This window comes from Gossypium arboreum, chromosome 10, assembly GCF_025698485.1.
Source record: "Gossypium arboreum isolate Shixiya-1 chromosome 10, ASM2569848v2, whole genome shotgun sequence".
Lineage (NCBI taxonomy): Eukaryota > Viridiplantae > Streptophyta > Magnoliopsida > Malvales > Malvaceae > Gossypium > Gossypium arboreum.
In genome coordinates, this window is record NC_069079.1 from 19,581,852 (window position 1) to 19,602,679 (window position 20,828).

The 20,828-nt window shown below is 34.3% G+C and overlaps 1 non-coding gene across 1 annotated transcript; it reads right to left on the reverse strand.

Annotated features, from left to right (window-relative positions):
- Positions 1-19,454: 19,454 nt before the first annotated feature.
- LOC128283346 (small nucleolar RNA R71) lies at positions 19,455-19,561 on the reverse strand. Its single transcript, XR_008273688.1, has one exon. It is a non-coding gene; the product is annotated as a small nucleolar RNA R71 (small nucleolar RNA).
- Between the last annotated feature and the right edge of the window lie 1,267 nt (positions 19,562-20,828).

The window sequence follows — 20,828 nt, forward strand, 5'->3', positions numbered from 1 at the left end:
GTATGAATTTTGTAATTGACTATGATTTGAGCTAGAATTTAATATTATGTATTGTTGGATTATAACTGGTAGCTAAATACGACACAATAACGTCGAGAGGGAAATTAAAGATGAGATCCGATGATAAGTAACTTGAATGTTAGATTTGTATTTCTATAATTCAACTCACTTTAATTGTTGCATATTTCTATTGTTTTACATGGTAAGATATGAAGGTAAGTTGAGATTGGTTAGTTGAATTGAATTGGTGCAAATATGTTTGTTTATCAAGATAGAGAACTAAATTGAATAGAATTGAAAATAACGTAATTTGATGAAATATGAAATTAAAATTGAATTGTGTTGAGATAAGTTATGTTATGTAATACATTGATGAATGGAACGATGAATTGATATGATGAAATGTGAATGGAACAAAATGATGAATTGGATAAATTGTTACCCTGTTAACTATTCGGGTAGAGCCAGACATAGTTGGCATGCCATAGGATAGATTGAGACGGGTTATTTCGACTACGTGTCGAGTGCTGGACACAACTTTCACTTCGGTTATACCGATGAGCACTGGGTGCAATCTATTTACTTTGGATTATCCAATGAGGCATTAGGTGCCAAATTTGGTGTGTTGGTTGGATCCATGTATCTGTTTGATTCTGAGTCAAGTTAGTAGAGATTTAAAATGGAAGGTTGATAATGTTATATAAATTGAATTGCCAATATGAAAAAGTATGAGAATCGAATTTATAAGTATAAAGAATTGAAATAAAATGAAATGAATTAATCGATTTGATTCAGGACATGGTATGTTAATTTGGTGTATCTTTATATTGGTTAATTGAATATGTATAGAATGAATCGTATGGCTTAAATGATACCTTATGTTGTTATGTTGGTATTTGGTTAAATGGCATGTCGATTCAATGTTTTAATTATCTTGACTTGTATTTTACTTCTTAAATTATAGAAATACTATTGAGCTTATTGCTCAGTGTATGATTTTGTTTTCTGTGTGCAGTTTAGGTGCAAAGTAAGATATCGAGTATCGACTTCAGCATCCAATTAGAATCCTGGACTTAACAATGTTTGTATAAATCTCTTTTGTCAGTTATAAGGCATGTACCTAGGTTGAGTCAAGTTTGGTACACATTATGTTTATAAACACTTGTATTTCAAAAGACTAATGTATAAGCTTGATTTATTATATATAGATTGCAAATTAACTTAAATCTAGTTTGAAAGTCTTGTTGATTTTTGACATGAATGTGTATGTTTTGGAAAGTAATGCATTAGATTGTTAGCTTAAAGGTTATAAAGTAATTGCTTATTGTTGAATTAGGTAGTTAAGTACATTTGTAGATACTAGAGGACTGTATTTGTTAGCTGGTATGAGATTTGAATAAGTTAGAACTTGGTTGGAAAAATTGCAGTTTATTATTTAGTATAAATTTCCAAGACAATATGTGACGTCGCGATGTAGTTCAAATGTCATCGCGACGAGAAAAAACTTATAATGTCATAGTTAGACAAGGAACCCGATAACATTGTCACTTGTGAATATGATATGCGAATTGTGCAAGTATACACGTCGAATCAAGTAATAAAGTGATAACTGAGATCGTCTCCACAAGGACCGGATTAGGTATAGAAATGGTCAAGTTATGGTAATGATTAATGTTATGGCAAAATCGAGTTAAGTATGTAGTGGTAAGTTAAAATAATAAGGATAAGTACAAAATGTATATTGACTAATATTGGAAAATGTTAAGACAAGGCAAGAGTAAAAAACACAATGGCAATTACGAGAATAATTACGTGAACAAAATACGAACAAAAAAATAAATAACTAAGAATGCTATGGCAAAGATACTACGGCAAAGGATAGAAGGTCTATGATGTTGATTGGAAGGTTGGGATTACTAAGAATCTGCCCTTACTTTCAATAATGCCTCATCAAAATTGTACTTAACCTACTGCCGAGAAGAGACTTAAAGTGACATGCTTCTTTCGAGAGCAAGATATCAAGTTACCTGGCATTTGTCTATAGGCCTTAGCACGACACTTGTTTTGTCTTCATTCTATACAAACGCTGCTTTATGTCTAGAGTTTGGTGCAGTATTTGGTCAAATACCCACTTTTATCATTCAATTTCAATCCAACTAATCCAACCTTTTTAGAATTAGATTTAGTTTATGGGCATACTACACACTTATATATGTTTAGAGAATGCACACATACAGTTAGGAAATAAAAACAATTTGATCAAATAATAGATTAAATCAAATATATGCTTCAACCATTAAAGGAAATAAAAGTTTCATCGTGTAATTCCAACCCTATGAGATTTAATTCATGGGTTGAAGATTAAAATTCAAGTTCAAAATAGGATCCAACATCGTTTTGATCAAATCAATTACGGGAGAACAAAATAAGAAATAATGGAAGAACTTAGGAAGATGGTTGTCGCCAAACCAATTTGTAATCCAGTAACACAGTGTCCTATGGTGGCTGAGAGGGACTACCTTCAACTTCCTCTTTCCTTCTCTACTCAGCTGCTACCCTCTATTGTTACCTCCGGATCTCCATACTCTTTTGCGTTCGCCTAAGGATCTCTCCTATTTTTTTTGTTCGTCCCCTTTAGGGTTTCCTCCTTTGGTTTTTTATAATATTTTTCCTTAGGGTAAATCCAACTACCCATGATATCTATTGTTGCGTCCGGATCTCCACACTTTTTTGTGTTTGCCTAAGGATCTCTCCTCTTTTTTTGTTTGCCCCCTTTAGGGTTTCCTCTTTTGGATTTTTATAATATTTTTCCCTAGGGTAAATCCAAATAGCCTATGATATCTTCTCCTTTTTTTCAGACAGATTTTTCTAGTACAAGTAGAGTTGGACTGAGGCTAGTATGCATTAAGTGTTGACTAGGTCATCTTCCTAGAATTGCCATGGCATACAAGTTGGCAAACTATCCAACCTTTTGCCCCAACAAACCTTCTCTCATTTATTTCTTTCTCCACATCCTGCACCTACCAAACCACCAAACACAACCCTTCCACATGCAATTAAAAGTATCTAACATTTAAACACAGTCCAAGCTCCTAATGCAGTTGATAAAAATACTAATAAAATGTCACTAAATGTGCCCAAGTATAAACAATTAGTTAGGTCTAAAGGAATGAAATATAACTTTTTTCAAGAGTTATCACACCCCCAAACTTAAGTTATTGCTTATCCTCAAGCAATATATGCATAAATGCATGTATGTAGCAGTATTACTAGTACATATACCTATCTTGTATTATTAATCTATTCGAAGACTAATATATACATCAGTTCTCAGCCATCTTCTCTTAAAAAAAAACATGTTCAAGTTACAAAGGTTTGATTTAACAAAGGTAGTGTAGAAAATTGTTCCCTAAAAATAAGATTTTCTAAGTTCCATGTGTGTTGTGGCCATAATGAATATCTCCTAGCTTATTCAGTTCATTTGTTACCTAAACTCAAGTCACTCTTGCTCTTAATCATACTTGTATAAACCATTTACAGTTGTGTTTTTGTTTCATATAATATTATTATAATAGGGGATTTAGCATGTTTTTTCATATAATATTACTATAATAGGGATTTAGCATGTCACAAAATTTTTTCGCTTAATAATCACAATGGAGCATACACCGAACTACCCCCTTAGCTACTCAGCTCGTTACTATAGCGAACTGCCCCTAATTTATTTACTTTCTATTACACACTCTTACCTAAACTCACCTTTCTAGTCAACAACATGATGGAGCAAACAAAGTGGTGCTGACTTACTCAGCAATTCTAAGCATTAGAGTGCCTACTATCCTTTATTTAATAATGCCAAAGCAAAATGACTGAATTTTGGCTTCAAAAGTCCTTAAGTTCATTAGAAGATATTCACTACAACTCGAAAAAATTGAGTATAAGATATCTCATTTTTAGAAATTAATTTTCAAGCAACCAATCCTAAGCTAAATTCACCCAATCCACTGTCACATGTTCTAAGTGTATTGAAGAATCTTAGCTCATCATCAAACATCATAAGTACAAATTGTACTCCTCATAGGCAAACAGTATGTAATAGTTACATTATCGTGGAAAAGTAGATTCAACTAAACTAAAATGATCGTACATACTAAATATAACATGCAACCTAAAATGCACAACACTCTCCCAAACCTAAGGGATGCATTGTTCTCAATGTATGATTAGATATATAAAAGAACAACCAAAAGAGAAATTTTTACAACAAATACCATAGCAAAAGAAATGAAATGCATGATGCATGAAAGAAAGAAAAAAAACTTAGCTGGCTTGGACTAGCATGTAAATACTTTATTTTGCCCAACAAGTGGATTTTCGGGCACTGACTTTGTATTGCCACTTCCTCTTTCGAGGGAGTCAATTCTTCCTCTCCTTGTTAATTTTTGCGAGTTCATTGATCATACGATCTATGTCACGGTCCTGTACAGATACAGGAGCTGGTGGCGAAGGTATAACAAGGTCTTTCCCTTTAGTAGTGGCAGTGGTGGCAGTATCATCCTTTTCTCTTTCTTCCACTATCTTAGCATTTAGGGGCGCCGTCTTCTTGGGCTATTCCATAGCAGTTTGAGTAGGTGTCTCAACAGCAAGTTGAGTGGGTGCTTCAGTAGCAGCTTGAGTGGGCTCCTTGGCAAAATCAAGAAATGCGAGTAAGATGGTTGGGAAGATAGGAAATTTTGGCATTGGCTTTATAAAATTCTTTTACAGGGATTTTCTTAGAGCCAAATCCCTACTCCTCACATAAGCCCAATATTTAGCTTGCTGCTGCTAGGCATGTGTCATCTCCTCAGTCAGGTGAAACTATTGGGTTTCAAAAAGGGAGAATCATCTGCTCTAATTGCTTCAAGGATGCACTATTTACTGTTTAAAGGAGCTACGAGAAACTGGAGGTGTTGTTGTGGGAGTATGTGTAGCAAAGGAAGTGGTGGCATGACTCTGCTGAGTTGTCGTAGTAGCACCAGTACCCTGGATCTTAGCAAAAATAGTCCTGGTTAGTCCACCTTTGTTAGAGGTGATATCCTCCTCCGCATTAAAAGGGACTCAGGCGATTCGACGTAAAGCAGTAATAAGTGAGGGAAAGTTTAAACCACTCGCATTCTTCTCAGCACACCGATGTACTTCTTGAAAAATAATCCTCCTGACATTAATCCTTCTCCCTTTTATAGTGAAGTTTAACAAAAAATTCTTTTTTTTGAAACAGTTGTATTGTGCGTAGACGGCATAAGTCGGCTCCTTAAAAAATGATACTATATTTTCCCAATAAGCTTCAACAAAGCCCTCTCGATAGTATAACACTCCTAACTAGAAATAGTCCATCATGTTCCTTCAATACATAAATCTTCCAACACTTACTTTAAAACCTCAGCAGTGATACTTTCAACAAATGATGTGTGCTCATCTTGGATACCTGCAAGACCAAACTGTGCATTAATATGGTCTTCATCAAAAGGAACTGAAGTACTTTTTACATAGATAAAAAGGGAATCTGGAGAGTTTACATAGGCATAAAATTCTTAAACAATTTTTCCTAAAATGTTCCCGAGGTGCAAACAAAAAATATTTCACCTATGTTTTTCTACCATGAAAGACACAGATTCATCATATCCCATATATGGTTCATCTTTAAATAAGAACCCTTGCTCAAAATAGAAAGGGCGCTTTGCAATGTTGCTATTGTATCTCATGGCTGCGGCACTGTTAAAGAACGTCTTTGGCTAAGTAACACCAGCCCTTGATGATCCAACAGTTTTGGAGGTAGTTTTGACGTGAGCCACTGAAGAAAGCTAGAAGAAATCTTAGAGAATGTAGTGGAAGAAAAAATAGGAGAGATTGAAGATAAAAAGTAATAAAAATGAAAATTTTAAGGAAAACTTAAGAGACGTGAGCAGTTGATGAGAGAAAAATAAGGAGATAGTGATAACAGTTCAACAAAAGTGAAATGTGCTAGGGAAGTTGCGTAACGTGGAGGAGGAAAAAAGGAAATTAAGAGGATTTTGGGGGAAAAATGTGAAGTGCCATAATCTATAAACAAAAACTTTAACTGTTCTTCCATGGGCTCCCAAGTAATAGAAATTGGCCCAGCTAATAAAAGAACAAATCTCTCCCTATGGACTTATCTGTTTGGTCATCCTTACGTTACCTATTTCTCAGTTTGTCGCAATGCTACGACAAACTCCACTTAATATCGCAACTACTCAGTTCATATTCTTTATTCTGTCTCTAGAAAAAAAACTATTCAAAAATAAGAATAGAAATAGAAATAGTATTAAATAAGTATTAAAAATAAAATTAAAGTAAATCAATTAAAAAAATACAGATAAAAGAAATTGTTAGCTCAAACATCTCGGAGATCAATGGAGTTCTTATCTCGATCCACATGAGTACTCCAGTAGTGTTTTAAGCGCTACCCATTAACTTTAAATGTGACCCCCATTTTCAAATCTTTGATATTAACAATTCCATGATAATACACCTGGGCTACTTCTAAAGGACTTGACTAACGAGACTTTAATTTAACAGGAAACAATTTGAGCATAGAGTTAAATAACAACACCTGTTGTCCTAGTTCAAATTGCCATGACATGATTCTTTTATCACGCCAACGCTTGGTCTTTTCCTTGTACAGCTTAGCATTCTTACATGCTTATTCTTGGAACTCTTCCATTTCATTCAATTCTAATAACCTTTTATTACCAGCAGTGACCCAATTCATGTTCAACTTCTTAATAGCCCAAAACGCTTTGTGCTCAAGTTCTACAGGAAGGTGACATGGCTTGCCATAGACAAGCTTAAAAGGTGACATCCTTAAACTTACGAGTAGGATTTACCACTTTTCTAATAAAAAAAAGTAATTTCTTTGTTCGAAATTTTAGCTTGTCTGATGGTTTGAGGGTGATATTCTATTCAAAATTTTCGTCTTCTTTGACTGTTGAGATCGGGTGGCAACACACCACTCACTAAATAGTTCACTATGTTAGCATACCAAGGTAATGCCATGGCAACTAACAACTGTTCGTCTAGAAATTCTTCTTTAATAAGTGTATCATGATCACCTTCACTTTCAAATTCTAACCTTGACAAGTGATCAGTCACTTGATTCTCAGTCTCTTTCCATCTTTAATTTCCAAGTCAAACTCCTACAGCAATAGTATCCACCTAATCAACCTCGGTTTAGTATCTTTCTTACTCATTAGATTCTTAATAGCAGAATGATCTATGTAGACTATGACCTTAATACAAACTAGATAAGAACAAAATTTATCGAACGTGAACACCACATCCAATAACTCCTTTTCCGTGGTGGTGTAGTCAAGCTGTACTTATGATAAATTTATGCTAGCATAGTATATTGCCTACAGTATTTTCTCTTATCTTTGCCCCAACATGGCTCTCACAGCATAATCACTAGCGTCACACATGAGTTCAAAAGGCAATGTCCATTCCGAAGCTACTACAATTGGTGTTGCTATAAGTTTTTTCTTTAACTCCTCAAAGGCTACCAAACATTATTCATCGAAATTGAAAAGTTTATTTTGCTCTAACAAAGTACACAAGGGTTTAGATATCCTTGAAAAATCCTTAATGAATCTTCTGTAAAAACCTGCATGACCTAAAAAATTTCTAATACCGTTGAGATTTGTGGGAGGTGACAACTTTTCTATCACTTCAATTTTTCCTCTGTCCACTTCAATTCCTTTCTGTGATATCCTATGTCCTAAGGCAATTCATTCACGAAGCATGAAGTGACATTTCTCCTAATTTAAAATAAGATTCGTTTCTTTACAGCTGCATAGAACCAATTCCAGATTTTTCAAACAATCTTTAAAATTATTCCCAAATACAGAAAAATGAAGACTTCAAGAAAATTTTACACCATGTTAGAAAATATGGCCATCATACAACATTAAAAAGTTCCTGGGGCATTACATAACCCGAACGACATCCATCTAAATGCAAAAGTACCATATGGGCATGTGAAAGTTGTCTTTTCTTGGCCATTGGGGGCTGTAGCAATTTGATTATATCCCGAATAACCATCCAAAACACAGTAGAAAGCTTTCCCAGCTAATCTATCTAACATCTTATCAATGAATGATAGGGGAAAAACGATCTTTCCTAGTTTTCTTATTAAGCTTGCGGTAATCCATATATGCTCTCCATCCCGTGACAGTGGGAGTTGGTATGAGCTCATTGTTGTCATTACTTACCACTATGACACCTCCTTTGTTAGGTACAAATTGCACAGGACTCACCTATGAACTGTTTGAAATAGGGTAAATAATGTTAGTTTCAAGTCACTTAATAATCTCTTTTTTGAAAAATTCTTTCATAATTGGATTTAGTCTTCTCTATTGTTCAATGGAATTGCTAGGGCAATCCTCTAAAAAAATATTATGCATGCACAAGGTAGGGATAATTCCCTTTATATCAACCAAATTCTCTTTATATCAACCAGGATCCATCTCAATCCTTCTTAAATCGCCGAAGAAATTCTAACGACCTTGCCCCTTTCTCAGGTGTCAGATTCGTAGAAATTACTATCGAAAAAATATTGTTTTTGCCTAAATATGTATACTTCAAGTTGTAACTCTAGTGTAGGAGGTTCCTCTATAGAAGGTTTAAGAGGATTGAAAGGTCGATTTGATTAATCCAAGGGTTCAAACCTCTTCCCTAGTTTATCTACTATCTGCTTAGCTTCCATAAATTCATTGAATTCCTCAAAACTTGCTGCATCACTCTACTCAAGTGAGTCTTTGCCACTGTTAGAATTGTTATGGCAATATCTGATGAATTCCTTCACTACTAATTCTATCAACCCAATGGTGTGGCATTCATTATTAACATCATCACATTTCAAAGCATTAAACATATTGAAGGTAACCTAGTGATCATTTACCCTCATGGTCAGTTTTTTTTTTTTTGTGCATTAATTAAAGTCCTGCTAGTAGCAAGAAAAGGTCTTCCGAGAATAATTGTCATATCTTGGTCAGCTTCACATTCTAAAATAAGGAAATCCCTAGGAAAAATAGATTTATCTACTCTTATCAGCACATCTTCAATTTTATCTTCCAAATGCGCGTCGAATCAGTCAGCCACTTACAACGTAATCGTACTAGGTTTTGCTTTTCCAATTCCTAGCTTTCTAAAAATATAAGCATTAGATTTATACTCGCTCTTAGATCACATAATGCCTTACCAACATAATGATTTCCAATTGAATATGGGATACTAAAACTTCTTGGGTCTTTCAACTTTGGAGAAAATTTATTCATCAACATTATTGTACCATTCAGTGAAAGCGATAGTCTCAAATTCTCCCAATATGCGCTTCTTTGACAATATATCTTTTATAAATTTTACGTAACTGGGCATTTTCTCCAAAGCTTCTACTAAAGGTATCTTGATATGGAGTTGCTTCAAAACCTCCAAAAATCTTTTGAACTGAATATCCTATTGTGAATTATGAAATCGCTGAGGAAAAGATAAAGGTGATCATCCTTTAGGTTGCTGATATTGTTTTATTATGGCATTCTTATTGACAAAATGTTTTGATTTTGCCACAACATTTGGTTACTTACCCTTTTTAGGTTTAATATGTTTTTCAGATGACTCTGGGATCTTTACTTAGTCGTTATTCGAGTTATCCTTTTCTACCGTGGCATATTGAGAAACATCATCAAACTGAGTTCCGCTTCTAAGAGTGATGACCTTGCACTGCTCTTTCCCTTGTGATATTAAATTCTCAGTATCACTTGGTAATGCTCCATATGGTTTCGAATTTATAGCATTCGCTGTTTGCCTTACTTGTTTCTTAAGAGCTCAGAGAGACGCAACCTAAATCTAAATTACAACATCAGCTTGGAGAGTCGCAGCTTGAATCTAAATTATAACATCATTCTTAGCCATATATTCCTTTAGTAAGGCTTCAATTGATGATAATAATAATGATGAAACTGATGGCTGACCTTGCTGGACATTTTGCTTCAGCATAGGTAGAGTATAATCAGGTGGTGCATTGATGGCATTTTGTCTTGCCATATTGTTAAAATTCCTCGTACCTTGATTTTTCCAACTAAAGTTTAGATTTTGATTCCACCCAAGATTATACGTGTTGGAATGTGGGTTATTGTTCCAGTGGAAATTACCCATGTAACACACGGATGCTAATTTTGATGGGCATTCATCAAACACATGATCTTCACCATAATAAACACACAATAGTTTGAGTAATTTTATCTCCTGGACTGCAGTAGGCCTTTTCATTGTTTTAATCATATTAGCCAAAAAAGATAAATGGGTTGTCAACAAAGTGATTGCATCCAACTCTATACTACCAACAACTCTCTTGCCCATCTCAACTCTTATAGTATGATATTGATAATCATTGTTGGCAATCTTTTCCAAAATCTTATATGCTTCATTATAAGATTTATCCAACAAAGTACCATTGGCAGAAGCATCAACTACCATCCTCGTATGTGCATTCAACCCATTATAGAATATCTCCATCTGAGTCTAGTGTTGAAATCCATGCATCGAACATTCTGAATTAAGTCTTTCAATCTTTCCCAAGCTTCATATACTATTTCATACACTTGTAATTTTGGGGGTTTGAAGTTTAAATCCAAATTGGTTAGTGCAATTTAGTCCTTACACTTGTAATTTTTATATTTTTGAAATCTCGATATTCAGGGTTACCTGACCCATATTATAATTTTTAGTATTGTTCAAGATTTTAGATGTTAACATTGTTGAATATTTTAAATATTAGGGAATAAGATTTTTTAAGTTAGAAATGGAAAAGGACTAAATTGTGGAATTAATTGTTGATTTTGAACAATAGGGACTAAATTGTGAAAAATTCAAAATTATGGGGTCAAATTAGAAAAGAGGAAGCTAAATGTGGTCTAGAGTGAAATTAGTATAAAAATATGAAGTTAATTGTGAAGGTTAAAATTAGTCTCGGTTTAAGGTCTAAATTGATAAATAAGTAAAATATAGTGTGAAAATTTAAATTTAATGTTAAATTGAAATGTGTAGTATTAATGTGATTTAATTGTTTTATTTTGTAGCTAATGTCGTACCGGAATCCTCGAGTAAAAAGGGAAGGGTAAAATCAACGTCAAATAGCTCGAAAATCACAATTTGTGTTTCTATAATCCGAATTAAATAGTAGATTATTACATATATAATTGTTTGCATATGGTAAGCATTTGAGGTGAGTATTTTGGTACTTGGGAATTGAATTAAATTCATAATTGAAATGAAATAGATTGATTTTTATATTATGAGATGTATTGCTTTTGAATATATGTGTATTGAGAACAATGTGATTTTTATCAAATTGAATATATGCTTATATGTGATGATATATATTCATGAAATTGAGACATTGGCTGTATTGAAAAATGAAATGAAACCCTATTAACTTTATCAGACTAAGTCAGATATAGATGGCATGTCATAGGAAATGAAGAGTTTAGGGATTACTTTGACCTTGAGTCGATGAGGCATTGGGTGTCAATTTGTTTCGGTTTAACCGATAAGACACTATGTATCAATTTATATAGGCTAGTCGCAGTTATTACTTCAGATTTATCCGATAAGGCACTGGGTGAAAAATTGGTGTGTTGGTTGGATCCGTGTATCCGTCCGAGTCCGTGTCGTGTTAATGGGGAAAATAAAATAATAATTTATATGATTGATTTTGAAATGGCAAAGATGATAAATGAATATGAGATAAGAAAATATTGAAATGAAAAATATGAGAAATGATTATGTGATGAGAAATGAAATATGAATTGATGAATTGATATGTGAAACTTGAATGAATTCAAGTATTGATCAAAGATATGAATCATGCCATTGCATGAGATGATGTATTCAAATGTTTAATAGAATGCCATTGATATATACTTATATATTTGAACATGTGAAAATCATAGTAGATATGAATAAGGAATGAGCAAAAATTATACTATTGAATTGAAACACATGAACATAGCTTACTTGCTACATTTTACATTTTAAATACTTACATCAAGTTTATGTTACTCGGATTATAGGAATATTAATGAGTTTTACTCAGTGTGTGGTTTTATTTTCTATGTGCAAGCTAAGTACTGTTTGAATTGTTGTCGACTCAGCATCAAATCACAAATCCCGAGCTCAACTGTAGTGATATTTCATTTTGTAATGGCATGTACCTAGGGAGTGTTTTGTTGATATCGTTTACAAGATATGGTTAACTTAGTTGCTAGTGAAATGATGGTTAAATGTGTATATGGTTGTAACTGAGGCTATGTTGGTATGCTAGCCTAGTTTATATTTTGGTATGTGATAGTTTAAAGTTGGTAGCTTAGCATAATGCTTGGTATGTGTTTAGTTTCATATTTGGTAACTTTAGAAGTTTGAAAGTTAGTTCAAATATGGTAAGTGTGATATGAATGATAGTCTTGAATTTGTGATGTGTTGTTGATGTATTTGAACATATAAAATGTGGTACTAATGAGGATATATTGGTTAGGAATATTAGGTGATAAATTTGGTGTATTTTGGGCATTTTTAATCGTGTTTTGAATAGGTTAAATGATTGGTAATTTAGTTGCTTAGTGCCCCAGTAAGTAGGAATTGGTAAACTTGAGTTTTAAGGTACTTTTGGGTGCACACGGTCTAGCCACACAAGCGTGTGTCACACACGGGCAACACACATGGGCGTGTGACCCAAGTTAGAGGATTGCACGGCCTGGATTATAAAACCTAAATTAAGTGCATTCCACTAACATCATCAAAGATAAATTAAAAAGATAATCGTAGACAGAGTGTGGACTAATACTCTGATGCTAATAATTGGAATAGTCTTATATGTATCCAAATTCTGACATTCTAGAAGGGATAAATAGTGATAAGAGTGTAGAAAGTGGAAGACTAAGTTTAGCAATGTATAAATAGTTATAAGAGTGTAGATAGTGGAAAACCAAGTTTAGAAATGCATAGCATAATTTATTATTCGAATGTATAAGAATCTAGCATGAAAGTATTAGATTGTCGTGACCTACCCTTACATATTATAATGTTATTAGTTAGTTTATATGTTGATTATGATTGAATTAATTGTTTGATTCGTTAGTAATGCTTATAACCCTAATCTGACAACGAAGAGGAGTTAAGGGTGTTACAAGTTCTTTCAATATCTGAGTCAAAAGGATATTCTTTGTTAGCAGAAATGCCTCTTCTCATGCACTGATGACAAACCTGTAGAAATTAAATATAACTAAGTTAAATAAAACTAACAGAGTTAAGTAAAATAACCAAACCAAATTACACCAAATTGTCGATCCCCAACAACGACGCCAAAAACTTGTCATGTGTGAATATATATGTGAATTTTTCAAGTATACATGTCGAATCAAGTAATAAAGTGATAAGTGAGATCGTCTCCACAGAGACCGGATTAGGTATAGAAATGGTCAAGTTATGATAATGATTAATGTTATGGCAAAACCGAGTAAGTATGTAGTGGTAAGTTAAAATAATAAGGATAAGTACAAAATATATATTGACTAATATTGGAAAATGTTAAGGCAAAGCAAGAGTAAAAAACAAAATGGAAATTACGAGAATAATTACGAGAATAAAATATGAACGAATAAATAAACAATTAAGAATGCTATGGCAAAGATACTACGACAAAGGATAGAAGATCTACGATGTTGATTGGAAGGTTGGGATTACTAGAATTTGCCCTTACTTTCAATAATGCCTCAGCAAAATTGTACTTAACCTACTACCCAAAAGAGACCTAAAGTGACATGCTTCTTTCAAGAGCAAGATATCAAGTTACCTGGCATTTTTCTATAGGCCTTAGCACTAAACTTGTTTTGTCTTCATTCTATACAAACATTGCTCTATGTCTAGAGTTTGGTACAGTATTCGGTCAAATTCCCACTTGTATCATTCAATTTCAATCCAACTAATCCACCTTTTCAGAATTAGATTTAGTTTATGGGCATATTGCACACTCATCCATATGTAGAGAATGTACGCATATAGTTAGAAAATAAAAGCAATTGAATGAAACAGTAGATTAAATCAAATATTTGCTTCAACAATTAAAGGAAATAAAAGTTCCATCATGTAATCTCAACCCTATGAGATTTAATTCATGGGTTGGAGATTAAAATTCAAGTTAAAAAAAGCATCCAACATCATTTCGATCAAATCAATTTATAGGATAATAGAATAAGAAATAATGAAAGAACTTAGGAAGATGGTTGTCACCAAACCAATTCTCAATCTAGCAACATAGTGTCCTGTGGTGGCTGAGAGGGACTGCCTTTGGCTTCCTCTTTCTTTCTCGAATCAGCGGCTACCTTCTACTGTTGCCTCCGAATGTCCATACTCTTTTGTGTTTGCCTAAGATTCTCTCCTCTTTTTTTATTCGCCCTTTTTAGGGTTTCCTCCCTTGGCTTTTTATAATCTTTTTCCCTAAGGTAAATCCAACAGCCCATGACATCTTCTCCTCTTTTTTAGGTAGATTTTTCTGGTACAAGTAGAGTTGGGCTGAGATTAGTATGCGTTAAGTGTTGAGTCGATCATCTTCCTGGAATTGCCACGGCATACAAACTGGTAAACTATCCAACCTTTTGCTCTAGCAAATCTTCACTCATTTATTTCTTTCTCCACATCCTATACCTACAACCCTTCCACATGCAATTAAAAGTACCTAACATTTAAACACAGTCTAAGCTCCTAATGCAATTGAGAAAAATACTAATAAAATGTCCTAAAATGCAACTAAATATACCTAAGTACAAGCAATTAGCTAGGTCTAAAGGAATGAAATATAACTCTTTTCAAGAATTATCAAACTCCCTCATACTGGACTCGATTTTCGAGTCATGGTACCAGGACATCACATTTGTTGCTGAAGCAATTAAAGAAATTTTAAATCAATTAATCATATTAATTTATTATTGAAGACAATTTCACTCTTATCGTAACAATTGAATTCAGATTAGAACTATTTATGATCTAAAATAGCTTATACATTTCACAATTTAGTTAATCGAATCAATATATTCTTCAACATAATACTTCAATTTATTAACTAACATTTGATGTCACATCAAATAACAGTTATTCACTTATTATCTCATCAATTCTTTTAAACTTCTCATATGTATTAGTCATTCCAACCCTTATAACAACTTTATAATATTACAATCCTTCTACTATTTTCCCTCCTCCTCTACTCTATTCCACATCCTTATTGTACATATATAAGATTTTTTGCTTTTAGTATATAACATGCTTTCATGTAACATTAATTATGATTATACAAATCACATGTATAATTAATTATTTTTATCTTTTTCTAAAGAAAACGAAATTAGGATTTGTTTTTTGTTTTTGAAGCTAGGCTCAATGAAATTTTTACCATAAAAATTTTAGAAATTCCATATAAGCCAATTAATACAGTTTTTTCCTCAAACCTTACTTTGTTCTGTTGCTAGGCAGCTCTAATCCTTCTTCACTAAAAATTAAATATATTTTAGTGAAGAGCACAAATTATGTTACTATTTGTTTCCTTTGAAAATAAAACCACTAAGGTTTTAGTCATATAAATTTCATCTCCTTAACAGTTTTGTACAATTTGTAATAATTTTTCAAAGTCAGAATAGGGGAACCCGAAATCATTCTAACCTTATCTTACAAAAATTATTATATCTCACATTATATAATTCTATTGTTTGCACCGTTTCTTTTGTGCAAAACTAGACTCGTTAAGCTTTAATTTCATATTTTATTCAACCTCTAAATTAATTTCTAAAATGTTTGGTGAATTTTCAAATTAGAGTCACTGTTGCTGTCCACAATTATTTTTAGTAAATTTCTCAACTTTTTCCATGGTTCTTTACATTATTTTCATTTAATCATTCATAGTCTTTATCCCTTTGATTTCTATTAAATTTAATCACTCATATTTTTGTGTAGAGAACATAGTCATTTCTTAATTCTTAATTCTTTTTACAACACACATCATATTATCTCTTATTTGAAAGCTTAGTATTTCAAGTTTCTACATGTCATGCTTCATTACATACCTTCTATTTTAAGAATTTAGATTAAAATACACATTTCAGTAAATTTTATTTTCAAAATATTTAATTCAATTTATTTAATAGAAGTATGGTTCATATGGAAACTTACCTTTTGTCAAGAGTTTCTTCCTTTTTTCTTCACTTCCATTTCTTTCTCATTTTCCTCACTATCATTCTCTTTTCTTCTAATTTTCTTCACTTTCATATACTAATTTCTTACTTCTAAATTGATGAACATACTCTCTATTAGAGTTGTGACCCAAATTCTTATTAAAACAAAATAAAAGTGGCAAGAGGATCCATGAAGGCAAAGGCTGAGGGCTCCTACAGTACGGTATAAGATGCATAAGAAGAATCCGTATAGAAGTTTACTTCATTTGTTTGATATTGAGTTGAATAAGGTGTTTTAACATTACTGCATTACTTCTATTAGATGTTGACTAGAATAAGGTTTTTTAAACCTATAAATAGACGCAGTCTATACTCATTGTGTTTTAATTTTGAATTCAAAATAGTAAATTTTCTTTTCCTCTACCCATGGTTTTCTCTCAAAAGGATTTCCACGTAAAATCTGTGTCTTCTATTTTTCTTTCTTTTCTTTGCGATACATTGTCATTATCGACATTTTATTTTAACAAATTGGTATTAAAGATTTTCGAGTTACTTATCTCGATCATGGTAATTGTAACAGCCCTTACCCGTATTCGACGTCGGAACAGGATATGAGGCGTTACTAGACTTAAACACAAGCAAACATATATTTCTGAGCCATAAAATTTGGCATCAAATTCAAAATTTTTACATTTAATCATAAAGTCCTTAATACAAGCCTACGAGGCCCAAAATGTGCTTTGGAAGTGGTTTGAGACTAAATCGAGAACCTTAGAAAATTTTATTTTACGACACTTAAATTTTTTTTGCTAAAACAGGAGTCACACACCCGTGTGGCTTGAGACACGCCCGTGCGGGTAGGCCGTGTGTTTACACACGCCCATATCCCTAACCTGTGTAACTCTCTGTTTGTCACCAAAGAACAAATTGAAGTCACACAGCCATGACACACGCCTGTGTACTTAGGCCGTGTGCTTGATACTGAGCATTCTATTTTGTAACAATTTAAGTGCAGGGGACACACAGTCGGATCACATGCCCATGGGGCTGACCGTGTGTCACACACGGCTTAGGCACACGCCTGTGTGTCTACCTGTGTGGAAAATAATAAGGCTATTTACCAAGCCATTTGCCACCCTTATTCACACATACACTTATGATAAACCGTAATTTATACATATTTTTACCCCATGTTTAACGCATTTTATGGATGATTTCCCATTAGAATTGGTGAATTCGATGCTCTTAATGCTTTAATTTCATGTTTTATACTTAGTAGAGCATAGGAGAGCGAAATGAACGAGAAACAGACCAAAAACAGAGAAAATAGGCCAAAGTACGAAATCAACACAGCCTGGACCTTGTCACACGGGCAGACCACACCGTCGTATCAATTTGGCAGGCTCGAGCACACGGGTATGTTCCTGCCGAGCCCAAGTTGAGTCCAATTCAGAAAAGGCTAATTTTGAGGGCTCTTAGGCATTCCAGAGCCTATAAATACACCCTAGAGGAGGAAGAAAAGAGAGGCACAGAATAGAGAGTAAGGAATTACTCCAAAGAATCTGATTGATCCATCTCAGAAGCTAGATTCACCATCAAGACTGAAGATCTCTCCTCAATTTCCCCTTCAGGGGTTTTGGGTTTTCTTTATGTTTTGTATTCTTTATTATTCTGAGATGTTTTCTTATTTAGTTATGAACTAAAACCCCTAAATACCTAAGGGGAATGAAACCGAAGACGAATCTTGTTATTATTTTCTGAATTGTATGATAAATATTTAACTTGTTCTTAATTATGTATTCTTAATTCTTGTTTTGATATCCCAGGATACTAATTCAAGATAAGCTCTTATTCTGAGGAGGAATAGACCCTGTCTAAGAGTACATTTTTCATAATTAAGCGGAGTTGTTTGCGCGTCTAGACATAGGGTGACAAGATTTTACCGGATTAGGGTGAAACCTAATAAAGAGATCCATAGATCGAGTTAATGCAACCCTAGGGTGTTAATTAGAGAAAGGTCTTAATTATTCAATCTAGGGATTAGACGTTATTAGTCTTGAATAGGGATAATAACATAACTTAAGGATCTCTACGGAACAAGTTAAATGAATAAATCGTCCGATTCAGAGCTAGAATAACAAGTACAGTCTAGGTGGATTTTTCCTTAGGTATTGTCTTAATTAAATCGGTTTTCCCAAAAGCAATTCCTCAATTCTATTCTCTGTGAATTCTTAGTTTAGATAATTAGTTAGTTAAAACAAAAACCTCTTTATTCTTAGGCTAGATAATAAAAAGACAGTCATTACTAGTACTTTTAGTTCCTTTGGGTTCGACAATCTGGTCTTGCTAAAACTATACTACTGTTTGATAGGTACACTTGCCTACATAGCAATAATAGTTAGTTTCAAGAATGATTAATTATAAATATTTAAAACCTATCACGAAATCATGCAATCAAGTTTTTGGCGCTGTTGCTGGGGAACTAAGATATTAGGAACGCTCAATTTTTATTAATTTAGCCATTTATTTTTCTTGCAATTTAATTTAATTTAATTATTATTATTTATTAATTTACTTTTTTCCTTTCTCTTGGCGGGTTTTTATAGTTTATGACTAGAAGAAACCTGTCAGGACCACTACTTTTTGACGAAGAAATCGATCGCATAGTTTGTAGAAACCAAAGAGAAATACAACGAAGCTTAAGATACATAGAGAACGAGCAAGAGGATGAATACTCATCCCGCAACCGAAGAGATGGCTGAAAACCAAGACAACCAGCTACCTCCTGCAATTGCAATTAATCAAAATCCTACTCCACACACTATGTATGATTATGCTAAACCTTCTTTAACAGGAACTGAATAGAGAATAGTTAGACCTGCTGTAGCTGCAAATACTTTTGAACTAAAACCTAACTCTATTCAAATGATACAGCAATTTGTTCAGTTTGATGGTTTGCAGGACGAGGATCCTAACGCTCACTTAGCAAACTTCTTGGAACTATGCGATACTTTTAAAATTAATGGTGTTTCTGATGATGCCATTCGTCTTTGGTTATTCCCTTTTTCATTGAGAAACAAAGCTAAACAGTGGTTGAACTCATTACCACAAGGGTCAATCACTACTTGGGAACAAATGAGCGAAAAATTTTTATTAAAATATTTTTCGCCGGCTAAAACGGCTAAATTACGTAATGATATCTCTTCGTTTGTGCAGATGGACTTAGAAACTCTTTACAATGCATGGGAGAGATACAAAGACTTACTGAGAAGGTGCCCTCACCATTGGTTACCGCTTTGGCTACAGGTTCAATCGTTCCATAATGGCCTGAATCCTTCGACTTGACAAATGGTTGCCGCAGCTGCTGGCGGAACCATCAATAATAAAACACCTGAAGATGCCTATGAGTTTATAGAGGAGATGTCACTGAATAACTATCAGTGGCAAGTCATGAGGACTAAGCCAACTAAAACAGCAGGTGTTTATAATGTCGATTCGGTTACTATGCTGTCAAATTAGGTAGAACTTCTAAATAAAAAGATTGATGGTTTACTTGGTTCTACTCAGGTACATCCAGTAATGAGGTGCGAGATGAATGGAGGAGGATCATGCATAGAGTATCAACCCTTCAACCCTAGCATCGAGGAGGAACAAGTCCAATATATGGGTAACAATAACTCTCGATCCCAAAATAACCCATATAGTAACACTTACAATAAAAGGAAGGGAGCGTCATCTTCCTCGGGTCCTACCGTGGAAGTTCGTCACCCTTTCTTATAGTTCCCCCGTGGGCCCCAAGAAGAACTTTACCAAATACTTCGGGCCCGACCTTTAATTATGGACCGCTGCATTGATTGGGCCGCAGTAGAACAAGTTCAGTTGGCTGAAGCGATTCGGGCCCTCCTAACCACTGACCCTTGGGAGCTGTTTTTTGGGATCATCGAGCCAACATACCTCGAGATCACGATGGAACTATGCTCAACGTTCCATCTTCAGACTGTAATGACGAACTACGATGATCCCGGTATGGTCCAATTTCGCCTAGGCGGGTTAGTCCGCTAGTTCAGCGTCCCAGAATTCGGTACGGCGCTGGGTTTATATACAGAAGAATTTAAGGAGGAGAATGACTTACATGCTCTCAACCGCCACATCCATCATTCTCTTTCACGGTGCTGGGACGCACTAGTACCAGGTGGGGCCACCTACAATCCTAGCCGCTCCAAGGCATCGGCTCTCCCTCTATCTTTGAGGTACCTACACGCCATTTTGGCTCACACGATTACAGGACGGTGAGAGAGCACTAGCATCACCAACACTCATGATGCCTACTTTTTATGGTGTATGTCGCACGGGCACGTCATTGACCTTGCCTATTTCATCGCCTTCGTGATTCAGCACCAGATAGAGCGGTATAGAAAGGGGGTCATCTCCATTGGCCCCTATGTTACTCGGTTGGCTCGACACTTCGGGCTCCTCAGCACCGTAGCTCAAGAATCATCCTTAACTCTCATTGGCCAGATGTCTCCACAAGGCATCTCGAGCATGCTTAGCACGAGG